Here is a 21445-nt window from a genome sequence, read left to right as displayed (position 1 = left end):
GAAGAGAAGACTTTTGAATGGATGTAAACATACGACCTTCATGTACCATGTCGATTCGAGTTTCAGACGCCTCAACTGACCACAAAATTCTAACATAGCTGTGGAGCCATCATCCTCAACTATTTGTTCCACAGAGTTAGGACAATCCTGAACGATTAGTTCTTCCAGTTTGGCAGCTGAGAATATGTCCACAAACATCCTTCATTCTTCGATGATGATAATACGAATTTGGCATTAGCCATGGGTTTTACTTGGAGGCAAGACAAACTATGAAAGACGATCGATGGCAACTTAATTAATCAAATTTCATCAAAATTATGAGTGAATTAACAAAATTATATGAATATATATTCAAATTTCATCAAAATTATGAAATTACCTGCAAATTAATCGAATAAAGTCTTCTGAAATTGATCAAATCACATCCTTGTATGTTATTTTGATGAAATCTACGAACAAATTTGATCTTGCTGATTCGATTTTGGAAATCGCTGCAATCGTCTTCAATTTGATGGTGTTTTACGCGAGTTGTAGACAGAGTAAGAGAGAGAGAATAATTTGTTAACTTTGTATGTTTAGCTTAGATAGAGAAAATATTTGGGTAAAGTGAAAAGTTAGGAATGACCTCAAAATTTCAGCCCAAATTGAATAAGTCCGCCCCAACTTTGGAAATCTACAATCACTCAATCCGCCCCAAGTTTAATGGAGGTATTTGGTGAGGCCGGCCGCCTCGTCATAATTAAAGGCCTCACCGGATCCGGACCGTTACTACCTAACATAAAAAAAATACCTAAACCTAATAACTAACTATTAAACACCTTTTTCTAACCACTAACGCCTTGAATCACTTTCAACTACATTTTTTCCAGATTCCGATAAAAAACACCGAAACTTAGATTTGTTCATCCCAAAATACCTTTTTTTTTTTATTAGTGATCCCTACCTCATTCGGACCAAATTAACGACAATCCATCCCCCATTGTTGTATTCCATCATCTTCTTCTTCTTCTCTTTTTTCTTACTCCACTTCTTTTTACTATATTCTTGCTCGCATACTCTTCCCTCACCACTTTTCATTTACCCTGCTAATTTAGTTACTGCGTCTCCTTAATCCGTTCTATTTCTTCGTCGTAACTTTTATTCACTATAAAAAAAATGAAGCTAGAAGGGGATGTAAATTTTCCAGAATTTAGGAATGGAGAAGATTGCATGAAGAAAATGAAGAAAACATGAAGGACAGAGAGAAAGAGAAGAGATAAGAAAAACACATCAATATGTGACCAATGAAAGTCCTATTATTAATGCTCAACCAATACAGAATTCATCTTATCATACTAACGTAGTCTTCCTCACTTAGCCTAAAAATAAGCATGAATTGATCAGGCCAAAACAAAAACAAAAAAAAAAAAAAAAAAAAAAATCCTATACAAAAACAGTACGCATTCTTCAGTCTCCTGAACCATCTTTTATCCCTCCCCTGCAATGGCTTATGGATCTTGGCTGCAATTCTGACTCCAACTTCTTGAATGATCTTGCTTGCAATATACTCTGGTCTGAAGAAGATAATCTGAGAACTCCTCCCTTGATTATTTTGACACCAAATATGGTACACTGTTGAACTAATCAATGCAAACATAGCTCATCCGATAAACTTAGGAAGTTCTCAAATTCTTCATCCATCTGAAAGTATCAGTTCAAGGTACCTTCAACTACAGCAGCCTCTGCTGCTGGAATATTTCCAGAATTTTTCTGTTATATTCACAGTTGAAAAACAGATGCTCATTCTATTCCTCACTACTTTCACAAATACAGCAGGTAGAAGTATCACTAAGATCTATTATGTAAAGTTGTCAACAACCCAATATCTAATTGTGAGAGTCATCACTCGAAGCATAAAAAAAAATATAAATTATTGTTCCGGACTCCACATGTAAGAACTTGTACAGGTATACACATAAAATCAAGTTTAGCTATTATATATAACAAAGATATCAAAGAAAAGGATAAATAATTTGAAAAGGTATACATTTTCAGCTAAAAAACCAAGTCAGAATATTTGTTATGAAGGATAAATAACCGACTTTTAGCATATTTTTTTTCCTTAAAATAAGAAGTGGCTTTTACCCGAATCAAAATACTCGATCAATGAAATAGGAGAGTGATAGCACGATTCTTCCCTATATATTCAATATAATTTTATTTAATTCATTTCCTCGCCGTGGCTTTGTAGCTTTTATCAGCCTTAATTCTCCTATTCTCCTATGGCAAAAAGGTTATATTTGAGAGGTATTATAACAAATGAGTGATAACATATCATGTAAGAAGCATAGTTGACATAGTTTGGCGAAAACCACAATCACTTCTCTTTTTTTTTTTTTTTTTTTTTTGAAGGGATCACTTACTTCTCTTGATCAATAGATTGTTTACATTTGAGTAAAATACTCCTTACAAAAGAAAGAATTTAAGTGTAAACAATCTCTTGAGTGAGAGGGAGTTAATTTACCGGGATAAAAAAGTTGTACCTTTGTACCCCTAGCTCCTAACTGAAAGATGCTCTTCCAAGTATGACTTTGTTCACAAATACCTGTCATACGAAAAATAGAACTTAATGAGCCACCCGAGTAATCACACGTTTGTTCAAATATTAGTTTAACCTGAAAGACTGAACTTTAGATGAAGGATTTCAAAGAAGGAGAAATCAGAAGGTTCCGAAAACCCCAGTTCATTAGGCTCATCTCCTACCAGACAGAAATTGAATGATAAAATCAAACGTCAACTTATTTCACAATTCCGTTTCTACACTACTGGCAATGGAGAAAGACGTTGTAGGAAAAAAGGTAATCGTATGCGAACCAAACTAATGTGGGTTCATCCTTAACTGACTATCTTATTACTCCCTTTTTAAGGATGTGCGTAGTTTGATCATCACTTACTTAGCTGACATAGTCTTAAACATAGAAATTTTATTTCAGTTTTTTAGCTTATGACAATAGGAAGAGTGCAAAGAAAAAACAGGTTAATAGTATTTTTTGTACTAAAATCGAAATTAAAATTGATATGACAGAGAACAATACTATTTCTCAAATAATTGGGATGGAATGGAAAGAAATAGATAGGCTAATGGTATCGCCTCTAGCCTCCAGTATGACGACATAATTGAGTACAGGGAGGGTGAGGCAGACTACTGACTCTATGATGGCAATTTAAAAACTAATGGAACCGTTTGGGGAGTCTACCTGTTGTCGGTGCACTTGTGTAGTTCCATATTTCTTATGTTAGTAGTTGTACAATAAACATAGGGCGACCATCCCAACTTGATACTCTATGGTTGATACAGAGTACTTAACAACCTTGTTTTCAAGCAAGCAATTAAAACATTTCATACCTGTTGATCATCATATTTCATCCGACATAATGACTCCCTTGTGTGTCTGACTTTTTGACCAATTTTATGACATGTTTGACGCAAGTTGGTGAAAAATTCATAGTCTATGAAAAAACAAACTCCTTAGCTGACGTCTTCAATCAATAATTAAAACAACTATTTAAGACAAAGAAGAGGGAAGGGCAAAAATAACCTTGAAAAATGATTACTTCGTATTATTTATTACTATTATGGGAGGAAAAAAATAAGTACTGCAAATGTTAAAATTTTGACTGAGCAGGATAGCGATGACTCCAAATAAAATGCACAAATATGAAAAGTGGAAGAAAAGATATAACTAATCAGGTACACAATAATGGTTTAGCAAGCTAATGTGAGAGATGAAAAGACATGTAAATAAGTATTGAGACTATCAATGTGAGATACACTAAAACTGCCTAGAGACTATAATACATTGATCAAGGTTTTCCATGTTTGTTAAGGAGTCACATAATTGAGAGTAGCAACAACTATACAAACAATAAATAAAGTAACATATACAGAGTAACTAACTTACTTCTGTTTCATCCATCGGAGAACGTTATTCACGGCCAGCTAACTTTTCGAAAATACTTGCTCGTCTATTAGATAGCTATTTCTGTAAGGTGAAACAAAATGTAAGAAAATGACTATTATAGGATTGTGAAAATATCATTATCTATGAATGAGAAGTGGAGTATAGAAGAGGAATATGAAGGGAGCAAAGAATGACTAAGATAACAAAAAAATTAATTAGAATAATGTTATACTGCCTGTGCCCCAATCATTTATTTGCCTTTTTTATTCTTTATGAGGGGTATTTTAATGAAAGACAAACAAATGATTGAGACGGAGGAAGTATAATGTTTACTGCACGGGTCTGCTTCTCACTATCAAACTCACCACACTCCCACTCAAAACTCACTGCTCTTCGATCACTACCATCATTAATCTGGGTTCAAACAGACTATAATTTGAGGATTAAAAATCAATCAAAGATCCCCTAACTTTTCCGGCCAATAATTTCATAACAGTTAAAACTAAGGGTCTTTAAATTTCACCTTAAATCACAATCATACAAAACCTTATAGTACCAAAATCTAAACTATAGAAAACAACACTAAATAATGTTGCCATCGTGTCCTAGAGTTTGAAAGATCATCATGCTAGGGTTTCAAAATCAGGAGGAAAAATATTAGACTAAAATTAATCCCCAAATTAAATCACATCTTAAAAAAAAACTACGCATCACCTAAAAGGAATTAAGAAGAAATAAGGGAATTACCGGATAATTAACGGACGGTAACGAATTCGCCTTTAATGATAACAAAACAGAGGTAATCGAGAGAGTTGAAATCATCGACGACGTTAAAAACTCATGTTTCACCGGTGCCGTTACATAATCTGGCCGGAGATGAGTACCGCTGGTAAGTGAGAGCTATGATGCTCGGACTCTTCACTTGACCCTGAGGATCCGATGCACAGGATCCAGACACGGATCCGGACATGGATCCTTGACGGATCCTTCTATGAGAAATCAGTGTGAGAGTGTTTGTTTTTAACCTCTGTTTTGTACAGCAGCCCTATATCAAGAATGATCTTGACATGAATTTAATGCTCTAAAAAAGTCTTCGTTCATGTTAAACATGAAAACGCTACTTTTCCTTTCTTTTCTTTGACTTTTTTAACTAATAATCAATTTATTTTCATAAAAATAAAACATTAACCGAGTCCAAATTCAAATTAGGATCCTCGTATCCGAGTCCTTGTTTTTGAGATTTCAAGGATCGGACCCTCGGATCCATGTCCGTGTCAGATCTTCGTATCCGAGTCCGAGCATCACAGAATGAGAGGTTAAATGTTGGAGGTTGAGGAAGAGGAGTGCGAACAGGATAAAGTCAAGGACTCAAGGAAGAGAAATGAGGTATATTGCGGTAGTGGGTGGTTTTTTTTTGGATAAATTACAAATAACCACCTTATATTTGCGTATTTTTACAAATAACCACCATGTATTTCTGTTTTTATAAATAACCCCAGGCTTTTTATGTAAACTCCCCAATTACCACCGTATATTTGAACCGATACTCGTTTTTCATATTTTCCGACTCGTTAATGAAAAATTTACGTAAAATACCCATATTACCCCCCACTTACATACATTAACTAACTTTACCCAAATATAACATACCCCATATTCAATCAAGTGTTTCCCCAATTTCCCCAAATCAATTAATACTTTCAAACCCTAAATCCCCAAATTCCCCCAAATCAATTGACCCAATTTAATTGACCATGATTACCCCAACAGTTTTATTATTGCAACATGCAAATAAGAAGAAGTAAGAGGATTGCCATAAGATTAGGTCCCAAGAAATTGAATGTTAATAGTGCAAGGAAACATGAAAATAAAAGAGCTACTATTTGTTTATCTTCATCATCCAATATTGCTTCGAAGTCCAGTTCTGTAAATGGCGGACAAGAGATGCACATTGAAAAAAGCTCTCCAAAGCTAACTATGTTAATGATTGTGAAAATGGAGATAATGGTAAGAGTATAAGAGTTGAGGTCGTTCTTCCTTAACCCTCTCAATCCAATATGTTGAGGTAGTTAGGCCTTCGAGCAAAACTTCGAACAAATATATTAGCCCAAGAATGTAAACTGAATGAATTGGGGTAATTAACTAATTATGGTCGATTGAATTGGGGTATTTTGGAGATTTAGGGTTTAAAAGTATTAATTGATTTGGGGGAATATATTGGGGAAACACTTGATTGAATATGGGGTATGTTATATTTGGGGTAAAGTTAGTCAATGTAAGTAAGTGGGGGTAATATGGGTATTCCGTGTAAATTTTTCATTAATGAGTCGAAAAATATGAAAAACGAGTATCGGTTCAAATATAATGTAACACCCCGTAAATTTGGACCGTTATTATATTTTAAAAGTAATATTTTAAATCAACTTTAATTTAATATTAATTTATTTGAAATAATAATAATTCGATAAAATATAATTTTATTTTATTTTGAAGTAATATAATTATTTTTGATAGTTTGGAAATGTTTAAAAGTAATTTAAACTATATTTGAACCTTTTCTTTAATAAAAGATTATTTCGATGAAAAGTCGTAAACATGGGATTTTCTATTTCTTACGGTCGTTTGGTAAATGAGTTAGGATATAGGGCATAGGGGTACTTAATTTTCTAGTAAACTCGTGTTTAAAAACTTTAGCGTTTTCGAAAATCGCGTTTGACGAATAATTTGAATTTCCGTCAAAACGAATCAAAACCGAGTAAAAAAAAAAAATAGACCCTAACCCCCCATGAGCCATCCGGCCCTCCTCATTCTTCCTAGGGTTTCATTTTTTTTTTTTTTTTTGTTCCTCTTGATCTTTGTTCTTCCGAAAATCCACAAAAAAAAAAAATCAAATAAACTTACAATCGTAATTTCATCATAACTTCTTCGTTTCTAGTCCGATTTTCGCAAAATTTATATTTTCGGAATCCTCTCTTCAAGATCTACATCCTAGTATGTTTTAATTTTAGTTTTCATTATGTCGATTTAAGATGATTTTGGGCATAATTTCGGTTTTAGTAATTATTATTGTGTTTTTGTTGTTTTTAATAGGTGAAGATTATGAGGATGATATAGGGGACTCCTATATAGTAGAGGATGATGGGTAGCTACTGTTTTTAGGGTTTTCTCAAGGGTTATTTGCCTTTTTCTAGCTTAAGGTAACTATTCCGAGTTACTCTGAGCTGGGCCAATATGACCGAATTATGTGAATTGAGTCAAAATGAACCAAGACTCTGAGCTGGGCCAATATGACCGAATGAGTTTGGTCAAATTAGGTTTAAACCGGTCAGCCCTGATTTGACCAATGATCCGTCGCGGGACTTGGGTCGGGGATTTTTCTTTGCGGTAAGTTTAGATAACAGTGGATGACTTTGGTTGTAATTGGATGCTATATATTAATACCTTGATATTTACAATTCATATTTTGGAAACTTGGTACCTTGGCCATATTGGATTGTATTGTTAGAATGTCATTGGATTATATTCTTGTGTAGCCTTCCATATGCTAGCTTGTGATCATTTATATTTACAAGTTTGGACTTTTTGCCCTTTTTATTGTTAAGTTGGCTAAAGTATTCACTTGGGACGAGGTCTTAAGTGAGTATTTTCAGTTATTGTCATAGATAGGTCATTATAGTCTTTGACGAGTGTATGTTCACGGCTTAATAGCCTTTGTGTTCCTGGCTTGGTGGGTTTATATCCAAGCTGGGGCATGACCTTTCTGCCTATTTTGTGAGTAGATGGTCGGCTTAAGTACTAGCCAACCCTTTGGTGGACTCCTTAGGGTACTCATGTGGTTTTATCACGAGTCTTGGGTGCGGTGGTTTTATCCGCATTTCTCAGTCCTTGTGAGTCAGGATTAGGGTTAGGGTTGAGTCGTATCTTCGCCATGTTTTAAATGTAACCTCCGAGCTAAAATACTAGCTTCCCTACCTCGTGGTATAGACTCGAGTTACAAAGTGACTATCGATCGTACTAGGAACTTATGCCTGTCTCTAGATATATTGCCCTTTCTTGTTTGATGATTCTATGAATCATAGAAGGTGAGATGCAAGCCGGCTATGGTTGATAGAGTTTGGATTCCCGTGCGTTATTTGACTCACATGATAGTGTAGCTTGAGTTGGTCTAGTATTCACATGCTAGGACTATATGTTGTTTATATTGAATGTTTTTCATGAAAAGCTTGATTGTTTAGCCTTTATATGGGCTATGTATTATATTTGCTCATATTTATATGCTTTCATGTTATATTAACTTGACATTTCGTGGCTGGGAGGACTCGGAGTTACTCCCCACCGACCGTGGCTTTCGTGTTTGTATAAAATACGATTGATGTAGGTGATGCTTATATGGGGTACACGGACGAGCTAGCGAGCAAAGAAACCTTGGAACCTAGATTGGTTCCCATTTTGTAGTGACACGTATGTCACACTTTTTAGGGACACATGTCTCCCTCTGTACATTTGGTTTGTATCATTTTGTATTCCGCTATTTTTTTTAGCGGTGGTTATGTAAATAAGTTTGTTTAAACCTTGCATGTTTTGACACCTTCCAATTGGATATCTTTATAACAGGTTCAGGTTTTAAAAATTACAGGTTTTTACTATAATGAACCTATTACAAACATATCCATGCAGTTTTTATTTAGAAATTACGTGTTTAATTTTTCCGCGATTTTTGAGGGTGTCACAGTTGGTATCAAAACCTATTTGCTCCCGACGCACGTTTGTGCACCCTACTATAAATAACTTGACCTTAAAATAATAAACTTGAGAGACGGGTAGGATGGGTAGATTTAGGATCTTATGTTGTAGTCTCTTTGTGATTGCTATTTGTTAAGTAAGCCTTTATTAAATAAGCCAATGTCTTCTTTTGCAAGATGGCTCCTCCAAGAAAAGCTGTAGATAATGCAATCCTACAAGCTCTCACTCGATTCTTGAGAATCAACAAAATCACTGTTCTCGCTCCTCTTCCTTCCCCGCCTCCGTAAGGTGCCCCCGGCACTTATACTGGGTGGCAAATCAATTAACTCGAAACAATTCTAAGACGTATGGTGGTGAAGTAGATCCAGTGGCACTCACTGAATGGTTCCGTGAATTGGAGAAGAGTTTTGCCTTGTATGAAGTTCGTGAAGGAGACAAGGTGAAATTGGCTTCTCATTTTCTTGTGAAAGAAGCGGATAGATGGTGGTCTATGACTGGTCCTACTTCTATTCTTGAGCCTAGCTTTGGTTGGGATCGCTTTAAGGATCTAGTTGAAACTAGATTCTATCCAAAAGAGTCGAAACAACAAAGACTTAAAGAGTTCATGGAATGAAGCGAGTGGAAATCTTTCTGTTCAAGCCTTTACCGACAAATTCAATGAACTTTCTCACTATGCCACAAGACTTGTCAAAAATGAAGACGAAAAAGCTTTCTTTTATCTTGAAAAGCTTACTCCAAAGCTTAAGAGTATGATTCGTAGAGATTCTACATCCTTTGTCTCGATCTATGATGATGCCTTATGGGCTGAGAGTACTTTACGGGCTATCGATGAAGAGGCTCGTACTACTAGTACTTCTCTTGGCAAGAGGCCATTCTATCCTACTTCTAGGCCTTACGTTGTTCCTTCTAGGCCTTATGTTTCTCCTTCTACCCCTTCTTATCCTAACAAGAGAAGGTTTGTTCCGAGTGGTCAAGCAAATCAAGGTGCTCGTAATCTATCTCCTAGCAACAACAAAGGTCTTAAGGATCGTGTATGCTACCAATGTAGGAAGCCAAAGACATCCCGAGTCGGTTGCTTTGATAGGGATAGGCCTATTATATGTTTCTTCCGCAACAAGCCCGGACATAAGGCAAATGTACGTCCCGCGAAGAAGACTAATGTTGCTACTACACACCGCTATTCCCGAGAGACCGAGAGGTCGTATTTTCTTGATGAGCCGTCCGAGGCCGAGGCACACCGAGATATAGTCACCGGTACGTTCTTAATATTTGAAGTTCCTTATTTAGTTTTATTCGATACCGGTGCTTCTTTGTCATTTATATCGATGAAACTCTCCGACAAATTACCTCTTGAATCTTCACTGGTGAAAGCACGATATATCTTTACCTTTAGGTGACATCTTTTCTTGTTCTAATATCTATTCCAATGTTCCTATATCAATATCGGGATCTATTTTTCCGGCTAATCTCTTTCGATTCCCACTTGAAGAATTTGATGTTATTCTGGGCATGGATTGGTTATTTACTTATCATGCTCGATTCGAATGCCGAGATCAAAAGATTATTCTTAAAAGTCCTTTGGGTACTCGCGTATCTTATCAAGGAGTTAGAAAGCAAGCTAGTGTGAAATTAATCTCAGCCATGAAAATGGTGAATGCTTTGAAGAAGGGTCATCAAGCTTTTCTATGCGTAGTGACTACTTCTGATTCTTCTCTTCCTCCTTTGAAGGATGTTCCTATTGTTTGTGAATATCCAGATGTTTTTCCCGATGAATTAACGGAATTCCTCCGAAAGAGATGTTGAATTTTCCATTGATCTAGTTCCGGAATCGACCAATTGCTAAAGCTCCTTATCGTATGGCTCCTTCCGAATTGAAAGAGTTGAGAATCCAACTTGATGACTTGATTGAGAAAGGCTTTATTAGGCCTAGTGCTTCTCCTTGGGGTTCTCCCGTTCTCTTTGTAAAGAAAAAGGATGGATCTGCGACGCGATCAGACGATTATCGTGAACTTAATCGTGTGACGATCAAGAACAAATATCCTCTTCCACGAATTGATGATCTCTTTGACCAATTACGTGGTGCTTCTACTTTTTCCAAGATTGATCTTAGATCGGGTTATCATCAAATTCGATTCGTGAATCCGATATTCCTAAAACCGCCTTTAGCACGAGATATGGACATTTTGAATTTAAAGTAATGCCTTTCGGATTGACTAATGCTCCTGCTATCTTCATGGATCAAATGAATCGTACCTTTGGTGAGTACCTCGATAAATGTGTTGTGGTATTCATTGATGATATTTTAATTTTCTCAAAGAATGATAAAGATCATGCCAAAGACCTTCGTATCATCTTAGACATTCTACGTCGTCAAAAGTGGTTTGCTAAGTTCTCTAAATGTGAATTTTGGTTACATCAAGTAGCTTTTCTTGGACATGTCATATCCAAAGATGGTATTATGGTAGATCCTGCCAAAATTGAAGTCGTTGTTGATTGGAAGAGTCCGAAAAATGTGTCCGAGATTCAAGTTTCCTTGGTTTCGGGTTATTACCGTCGATTTGTGAAAGATTTTTCTAAGATAGCTAGACCGATGACTCAATTGTTGAAGAAAGAGTCTAAGTTTGTGTGGACCGATGAATGTGAGAATGCTTTCTTGGAATTGAAGACTAGGTTGACTCATCGCTCCGGTGTTGACCTTACCCGAGGATGGTGTGGACTATGATGTTTATTGTGATGCTTCAAAATATGGTTTAGGTTGTGTCTTAATGCAAAATCGAAAGGTTATTGCTTATGCCTCTCTCGACACCGAGAGTTCACGAGGTGAATTATCCGACTCATGATCTTGAGTTAGTCATGCGGTGGTGCATGCCTTGAAGACATGGAGACATTACCTTATTGGAGTTCATCACGAATTTATACCGACCATAAAAGTTTGAAGTGTATCTTTACCCAGAAAGAGTTGAATATGAGGCAAAGAAGATGGCTAGAGTTAGTGAATGATTATGATGCTGAGTTGATTTATCATGAAGGAAAAGCAAATGTGGTGGCCGATGCTTTGAGTAGGAAGACTTGTCACTCTTTGAACACTATCCATGAATTACCTCATGAATTTATCGTAGAATTTCAAAAGTTAGGGATAAGCCTTGTTGAGAAGGGTTTTGATCATCTTAGTGCTTTGAGTGCAGAACCTGATTTTTACCGTGAGATCCGTACTTGCCTACCTGAAGATGCTACTTTCAAGTCCATTCAAGCAAAAATCCAACTTGGGCAAGCTAAGGATTGTGTGGTGGATAATGATGGATACCTTCGTTACCATGGTAGGATGTATGTTCCGAATAATTGAGTTAAGAAAGAGGATCCTTGATGAGGCTCATCTTTCTCCTTATTCTATTCATCCTGGTGGTGACAAGATGTATAAAGACTTGAGATTACAGTTTTGGTAGCCTAGAATGAAGATTGATGTCCTAGATTATGTTAGCAAATGTCTTACCCGCGTAAAGTGAAAATTGAGCATCGAAGCTTGGGAGGTTTGCTACAACCTTTGGATGTTCCTCTTTGAAATGGGAGTCCATTGCCATGGACTTTGTGATGGCTTTACCTAGACCGCCTTGGTGGAAAGGATCTTTGTATGGGTGGTTGTAGATCGACCGATCAAATGTGCTAGATTTATACCTATCAAGGAGACATGGAATTTAAATGTTTTAGTTGGTGCCTACGTGAAAGAGATAGTACGCTACCATGGAGTTCCTAAAGATATAGTTTCGCATCGAGATCCTAGATTCTCGTTCTCGTTTCGGACCGCTTTACAAGAAGCCATGGGTAGTAAGCTACTAATGAGTACCGCTTTTCATGCCGCTAGACTGAAAGAACTATCCAGACATTAGAGGATCTTCTCCGAGCTTGTGCCTTAGATTTCCATACTTCTTGGGAGAAATGTTTACCTCTTGTTGAATTCTCCTACAACAATAGCTATCGTGCCTCTATTAAAATGTCACCTTATGAAGCTTTGTATGGTAGGAAATGTCGTACTCCCGTTTGTTGGGATCAAGTCCAAAATGCTCATGTGTTAGGACCGATTTGGTGACCGAGACCGTCAATCGAGTTCGGATCATTAGAGAGCGCATGAAAGCGCTCAAGATCGATGTAAATCTTATCGATGTCCGTCGTCGACCACTTTCCTTTGAGGTTGATGATCGAGTGTTCCTTAAAGTATCGCCTATGAAAGGGGTGAAGCGGTTTGGTGTAAAAGGGAAGCTAAGTCCCTTGGACCTTTCCGTGTGATTGAAAAGATTGGTCCCGTTGCTTACCGTTTGGAGTTGCCTCCGAATTTGAGCAAGGTTCATAATGTCTTCCATGTATCTCAGTTGAGGAAGTACATTAGTGATCCGAGCCATGTCATTCAAGAGGAAATTCCAGATTTAGAGCCTAGCTTGACTTTGGAAGAAAGGCCAATCCGGATCCTTGAAAGAGCAAACAAGCAACTCAGGAGCAAAATTGTGCCCCTAGTTCGTGTTCTTTGGCGTTGTGGAAATGTCGAAGAAGAAACTTGGGAACCCAAGCTTCTATGTTAGCTAAATATCCCGAACTTTTCTCGTGAGGTTATTCCTTTTTCTTACATATTCTCCGCGTTAATAGTCTTTGCTTAGTGTTTAGAAACCGTAATTAGGGTTTAGCTATAGCTAATGGAGTTATTACCCTTATTATAAAAAAAATTTGAACTAAAGGTTTTGAAAATATTTTAATGTTTTTCACTGGTTTTAACGTCAATTAGTGTTAAAGCTTGTTATGGAGACGTCGATAATTAGTTTTATCATTTGTTGGTGTAAAAATGTATTTTTATGTCTTTGAATTGGAATATTGATGTTCTTGAGTGATCGCCAAGAGTATCTCCGTTCCATTGAAAGGACACTTATATTTCCATACGTTCATATCTTGAAAATTTTGTTTAATTGTTTTAAAAAGATGGACTTATATATATACAATGATTCTTTCTTTTAAGTTTCGGGGACGAAACTTTTTAAAAGGAGGGATGATTGTAACACCCCGTAAATTTGGACCGTTATTATATTTTAAAAGTAATATTTTAAATCAACTTTAATTTAATATTAATTTATTTGAAATAATAATAATTCGATAAAATATAATTTTATTTTATTTTGAAGTAATATAATTATTTTTGATAGTTTGGAAATGTTTAAAAGTAATTTAAACTATATTTGAACCTTTTCTTTAATAAAAGGTTATTTCGATGAAAAGTCGTAAACATGGGATTTTCTATTTCTTACGGTCGTTGGGTAAATGAGTTAGGATATAGGGCATAGGGGTACTTAATTTTCTAGTAAACTCGTGTTTAAAAACTTTAGCGTTTTCGAAAATCGCGTTTGACGAATAATTTGAATTTCCGTCAAAACGAATCAAAACCGAGTCGAAAAAAAAATAGACCTTAACCCCCCATGAGGCATCCGGCCCTCCCCATTCTTCCTAGGGTTTCATTTTTTTTATTATTTTGTTCCTCTTGATCTTTGTTCTTCTGAAAATCCACAAAAAAAAAAAATCAAATAAACTTACAATCGTAATTTCATCATAACTTCTTCGTTTCTAGTCCGATTTTCGCAAAATTTATATTTTCGGAATCCTCTCTTCAAGATCTACATCCTAGTATGTTTTAATTTTAGTTTTCATTATGTCGATTTAAGATGATTTTGGGCATTATTTCGGTTTTAGTAATTATTATTGTGTTTTTGTTGTTTTTAATAGGTGAAGATTATGAGGATGATATAGGGGACTCCTATATAGTAGAGGATGATGGGTAGCTACTGTTTTTAGGGTTTTCTCAAGGGTTATTTGCCTTTTTCTAGCTTAAGGTAACTATTCCGAGTTACTCGGCGATATATGTCACATTTTTTTGTGTGTTGGATGTTTATGTGGTTGTTAATATGTTAAATTTATTTTATATGAATATATTTGTTAAAGTATGATTATTATGAGGTATAATTCATATGTTGGTAGTGTTGAATTGAATTGTTAATGGTTGTGTGTTGTTGGAATGGTTTTGTAACATTGTTGAGACGGGTTTTGGAGGGAGAAGGAAGGAGACCGTAGGGCTGCCCAAAACAGCCCCAAATCAGGCCGTGAGCAGGCCCCACAGGCCGTGTGTGTGCCGTGTGTGGTGTGTGTATGTGGTGTGGGTGTGGCCGTGTGTGTGTAGCCGTGTGTGTGGCCGGGTTTGGCCGTTGTTCGGATTGTATGTTTGAGCTTTTGTTTGATGTTTTGTAGTTGTCATTTGTACATTTGAACAATGCTTACATTTTGGCGTATTAGTAATTTTTATTAGTAGGAGAAATTGTTGGAAATGGGTTAGTTTATAAGTTAGAATAATTTTCCCTTATGTTGATAATTTTCACATGATTTGTATTATGTTGAATTATGTGAATTGAGTCAAAATGAACCAAGACTCTGAGCTGGGCCAATATGACCGAATGAGTTTGGTCAAATTAGGTTTAAACCGGTCAGCCCTGATTTGACCAATGATCCGTCGCGGGACTTGGGTCGGGGATTTTTCTTTGCGGTAAGTTTAGATAACAGTGGATGACTTTGGTTGTAATTGGATGCTATATATTAATACCTTGATATTTACAATTCATATTTTGGAAACTTGGTACCTTGGCCATATTGGATTGTATTGTTAGAATGTCATTGGATTATATTCTTGTGTAGCCTTCCATATGCTAGCTTGTGATCATTTATATTTACAAGTTTGGACTTTTTGCCCTTTTTATTGTTAAGTTGGCTAATGTATTCACTTGGGACGAGGTCTTAAGTGAGTATTTTCAGTTATTGTCATAGATAGGTCATTATAGTCTTTGACGAGTGTATGTTCACGGCTTAATAGCCTTTGTGTTCCTGGCTTGGTGGGTTTATATCCAAGCTGGGGCATGACCTTTCTGCCTATTTTGTGAGTAGATGGTCAGCTTAAGTACTAGCCAACCCTTTGGTGGACTCCTTAGGGTACTCATGTGGTTTTATCATGTGGTTTTATCCGCATTTCTCTAGGTCTGTGCAGTCTAGGATTAGGGTTGAGTCGTATCTTGGCCATGTTTTAAATGTAACCTCTGAGCTAAAATACTAGCTTCCCTACCTCGTGGTATAGACTCGAGTTACAAAGTGACTATTGACTGTACTAGGAACTTATGCCTGTCTCTAGATATATTGCCCTTTCTTGTTTGATGATTCTATGAATCATAGAAGGTGAGATGCAAGCCAGCTATGGTTGATAGAGTTTGGATTCCCGTGCGTTATTTGACTCACATGATAGTGTAGCTTGAGTTGGTCTAGTATTCACATGCTAGGACTATATGTTGTTTATATTGAATGTTTTTCATGAAAAGCTTGATTGTTTAGCCTTTATATGGGCTATGTATTATATTTGCTCATATTTATATGCTTTCATGTTATATTAACTTGACATTTCGTGGCTGGGAGGACTCGGAGTTACTCCCCACTGACCGTGGCTTTCGTGTTTGTATAAAATGCGATTGTGGTAGGTGATGCTTATATGGGGTACACGGACGAGCTAGCGAGCAAAGAAACCTTGGAACCTAGATTGGTTCCCATTTTGTAGTGACACGTATGTCACACTTTTTAGGGACACATGTCTCCCTCTGTACATTTGGTTTGTATCATTTTGTATTCCGCTATTTTTTTTAGCGGTGGTTATGTAAATAAGTTTGTTTAAACCTTGCATGTTTTGACACCTTCCAATTGGATATCTTTATAACAGGTTCAGGTTTATTACAGGTTTTTACTATAATGAACCTATTACAAACATATCCATGCAGTTTTTATTTAGAAATTACGTGTTTAATTTTTCCGCGATTTTTGAGGGTGTCACATATAAGGTGGTGATTGGGGAGTATACGTAAAAGTCCGGGGGTTATTTGTAAAAATAGAAATACATGGTGGTTATTTGTAAAAATATCAATATTCGGTGTATAAATCCGTCTCAGCATAAATTACCACAACCAACAATCAAATAATAAAATTAAGCATAGATTGAGTAGGTAATCCCTACTTATTAACAAATCCGCGCACACAAGTCAATTAGAAATAATCTTCTACTAAGTCGGATCCTACATTTATAACATATGTTAATTACTAACTAAGTTAACTATCTTACTAGTTAATACAAATTAGCTTAATTAATAACCTGAACTAACAGTAAGTAATAAATTGTGACACTACCTAGCACATAGTATCACCCATGTACAAGTCTAGACCTGTACTCGGCCCGGCCGGGCCTGGCTCTTCTGGTCAGATCCGAACTAGGACAGGGGAGGGGTGGGCTTGGCCGGTTCGAGCCGGGCTGGGACATGCTTGACCCGAGCCTGGGCTAGAGGCAAGCTGGGCTGACGCGTCTGGCTGGTCAGGTGACGGGCTGAGCGGGCCGTGTGGGATGGCGGACTGGAGGTGGGTCGGGCCTTGGTCGGGCTGACTTGTGCTGTTGGCCAGCTTTATGTACAACTAGGGATGGCAGTGGGTTGGGGACCCGACCCAGACCCTGAGGGTCGGACCCTAATGGGTTGGGTATGGGTCTCATTTTTTCAGACCCAATGGGTATGGGTCTTAAGAAAATATTTCGGGTCCGAGTCCGGGTCTAAGTTATGAGACCCATACCCGACCCTTAGACCCTTTATTAAAGAAAAAAAAAATCAAATTTACAACTTTTCTGAATTCATACTGGCAGAATGTAAAAACCGAACTAAGGTATCTTTCTCTTCCCTCATCCCATAAAGTGATAAAACCCAACCACTGACAATACCACCACACCACCACTGACACAAGAAAACCAGCACCACAACACTGATACGCGAATGGCAACCACCTCTCTAATAGCCGGCGACCGACAACCACCATTAACGGCAAATTAATAAACTCATAATGTTAAAGTAGTATGAATTATTTTTTTAATATTATAGACCCATAGCTGTTAATCTTGTTACTAAAGTGACTGAAACTCGGACCCGCGGGTAGACCCAGACCCTACCCTTACCCATAGGGTCCGGGTATGGGTCCTCAAATTTTAGACCCGCACCCTTGCGGGTCTGGGTCGGGTACGGGTCCAAAGGGAAAATCTCGGGTAGGGCCCGGGTCTAGGCGGACCCTACCCAGACCCTACCCATTGCCATCCCTATGTACAACCCATTAAATATAAAGCTAGTGTTGCCTAAAACGTAATCCATGTAAAACCCATTACACAAACCCATTACACTAGTGCTGCAACCTCCCCTGACATTCATACACACCTACGCTCATGACACACCCGACCACCATAGTTCACCACCACGCACAACCCACAAAAACTGCACACGATCAGCAACGCTCAACTTCAGCCCCCCTCTACATACGACAACTCCATCATCCCCCTCGTCTAGCACCATTTGAGCACCACGATGAACACATCCTAAAATAGAACTGCCTGAAACAGTTTCAGGCCGATAATGATAAAACCACCACCAACAACCACAACTCATTGTTACAAAAGGGTATGGTAAGAAATTAGGGGTTCAACTCAGGGACGAAGCTCGGACCAAATTTAACCCAGGGCCGAAATTTTTTGTTACGTCTACTATAAAATTGAGTTCATAAATATTACTTCATTATGATATGATTATAAGCATAAATATTTTTAATATTCATAAATAATAGTAAAATGTACCAAGAATAATAAAAAAAAAAGTACATTAAACTAAAATTATTAGGACTAAAAAAATAAATTAAAACTAAATTTTATTTAATAAAAGTAGAATTAAAGACACTAAAAAATAAAAACAACTACCCCAAGAGACTTACTTCTATGTTCTAGTTACTTCTAAACACCCTCCTTAGTCCTTCCTGTACTCCATTTCTTTCTCGCATAACACAAGTACAATACGATGTCCAAATTTCAATCATCTAAAAAGCTAATTTCAACACTGCTTCTCCATTTTTTTGTTATCTCATTCTCTTAATATTCCTAAATTAATCAATTTACTAGAATTTTTGCCGACCTGAAGCGATGTGATACGTTTAACAGCGGTCAGCACAGAGCATCACTAAGATAAGTGATCCACTAGAAACTACTTATTTTCTCATCAATAGGGAGCTTCAATCAATTATAATTCAAAATTAACACAACAATAATGCTTTTCAAATGAAAAAAAAAATGAATTAAATAAGAATAAACAAATTACTTGTAATTGTTCTCCGACCTCCGAGGTCTCGACTTTCCATCAGCAGGAAATAAGCAATGGAGACTCTTTCACTCATTTGTTCTTTTAAATTGTTTTCTAGTGATAATTACAGTAAATAGAAAGTTGGAATTTTTTTAAATATGATAGTTATTTTCTAATTAATTTCTTTACAAAATTAACTTTGTTTTCCTTTGATATGTAGGCCTATGATTACGGAGAAGAATCAGCAGATGAAGAGCATATATTTTTTAATTCATTTTTAATGTATTACAAAAAATTTCCAAAAATCAGCCTGGGCCATGGCCCGGTCGGCCCGGCTTGTGCTCCGTCCCTGGTTCAACTCGACCAATAGATGACGTTTAACGATGGCGAACGCACAAATCATATTAAGTGTGCTGTTCTCTGCGGCTCCTAACCCGACCTCAAGCCACTCCTAAAGCATCCCGTAAAACCTGTTGAAAGCACCTTAAAATACTACGAAACCTGAACCCCATCGACCTACCATTGATATTCTACAAAGCTTTATTTATTTAACAATTTACGGAGAGAATTATATGTTACAACTTAAGGAAAAACGATACCTTCACTAAGTGAGGGGATGGTGACGGCATGAGGATGACGATTGTAAGACTGGGAAAACGTTGATCGGTGGCAGCGTGCTACACAAGGGCTAGATCATGTTTCTCGCTGCTCTCTCTTATCTTTTTTTTTTTTTTTTTTTTCCTTTTTCGTTTTGTGCCGCCTTAAGACATAATGACGGAAGTTAACAGGATTAGGAGGCCGATAACGAACGCCCCGGGGGCATTCGATAACTCTCATTCCGGACAAAGAATATGTATTACATTCATTTAGCAGTTAGCAATAGATTGACAGTCTTTGTTTCCTTCTCCCCTCCCAATCAAACTTATATTCTGCCACCAAACTCCAACCACCCCCCTCCCCGTCCCAACCATCACCCACTACCTCGAAAACCTCACTGGCTCACTGCCTTTGTCGCCGCTTTCCGACGACCACCCTATCCCCTTCATCTGCACCATGATTCGTCCCCGACCACAAAAATAGATCCCGAGATCGCTGTCGAACCTCAAAGCACCGATCAAATTTACAACCACCACAAGAACAACCTGTTAAATCAAATCCCCTTCTTTTATACTCAGTAATTTTTCCAAAAAAGGGTTTAGGGTTCGATTTCTCGGCACCGCGACCGTCGGCTTCGCCGCCGGAATTCCGAACCAATAGACACCCTAGGAGGGGAATAGGGTTAAAAGAGGGTTGGGGAGTGAGGTTGTCGGAGGGAATGGGTTACCGGCAACCAGAGGAGGTGGTGACGGTTGGGCGTGCATCTATTCAATCTAGTATTGACTTGGTCTTTGTGCATTTAAGTTTATAAATTATGTTGCCGCATATCTAGGGGACTGATATTGCAATGAGAGTCATCATTTTTTTATGTTGTATTTTCCCCTATTCTTTAGCTTAACCAATGCCCCCGGGCTATCTTATCTTTATAAATACAGAAACATTTAAAGCATCCATATTCACCCACGTCATCAAATACAATTTTTTTTCTTTTTTTATAAATAGCTAATGTGGGACCCACAGCAAAGAATCTGGAATTAATTTCTCGAAAACCACCGTGTTTTGTACGTAAATGTTTATGTTTATGTTTATACGTAAATATAAATTATTACGTAGTAACAAATAATGCATAATCTCCTAAGTCATCTTATGATCTTAATTTATCGGAATTATATAAAACTATAGATTATATAATCACATACAAACTATGTAGAATCATAGGCAACACAATTATACTTCCTAAAATGCTACCAATATAATCAGAACAGAGTATAAAAAAAAAATTGTTATCGAAAATCGTTTTGTTTTTGGTTGATAAAATCGGTAGAAAACATAAAATTAAAATAAAATAGCATTCCTTGGCAAAAAAAAAAACGTAAAAAAAAAATAAAAAAAATTAAGACCACGAATTTGAAAATTGTAGAAAACAACAAAATTAGACCACAAAATTTAAATCGTCTTTAACTTGAATGGTAGATTTGCAAACAATAAAGTAAATGGTAGATATGCAAACTCTTGCATAAAAAAATAATTATAAGGATATTAAAATATTAATAATCGAAATATATGCAAAAAAAACATTAAATAAAAAGTGAAAAATTATTAAAATCGAAAAAGGTAAAAAAAACTCATTTCTTGGGAAAAAATATCAGAAAATACATTTCAAGACGCAAAGAAAAAAAAAAGTGAAAAAGTAATTCAAAAACAACAATCATTATATGTAAAAATAAAATTTTTAATAAGACTGAAAGACATCATAATTATTGAAGATTAGTGTAAAAGTAACTAAAAAAATATATAGGAAAACCAAAATATCATATAAAATACTACATGCAAAAAAAAAAGAAATAAGGATTAAAAAATCAATACTTGGAAATACTAAAGCTCGGTTTTCGTTGAGATAATATACAATACTAAAATCTTGATCACAATTTCATATTGTTCTTCAATATTTAT

At 36.5% G+C, this 21445-nt stretch overlaps 1 long non-coding RNA gene across 2 annotated transcripts; it reads right to left on the bottom strand.

Moving 5' to 3' along the window:
* Positions 1-1277: 1277 nt before the first annotated feature.
* LOC141626832 (uncharacterized) lies at positions 1278-20395 on the bottom strand. Of its 2 annotated transcripts, none has more exons than XR_012536421.1 (4): positions 19495-20395; positions 3942-4022; positions 2523-2584; positions 1278-1749 (listed from the first exon to the last, which is right to left on the bottom strand). It is a non-coding gene; the product is annotated as an uncharacterized LOC141626832 (long non-coding RNA). The 2 variants fall into 2 exon arrangements; XR_012536420.1 differs by lacking the exon at positions 19495-20395 and adding an exon at positions 4689-5024.
* Between the last annotated feature and the right edge of the window lie 1050 nt (positions 20396-21445).

This window comes from Silene latifolia, chromosome Y, assembly GCF_048544455.1.
Source record: "Silene latifolia isolate original U9 population chromosome Y, ASM4854445v1, whole genome shotgun sequence".
Taxonomy (NCBI): Eukaryota; Viridiplantae; Streptophyta; class Magnoliopsida; order Caryophyllales; family Caryophyllaceae; genus Silene; species Silene latifolia.
Note: the sequence above shows the minus strand (reverse complement) of the source record. Positions and strands in the feature narration are given on the sequence as shown.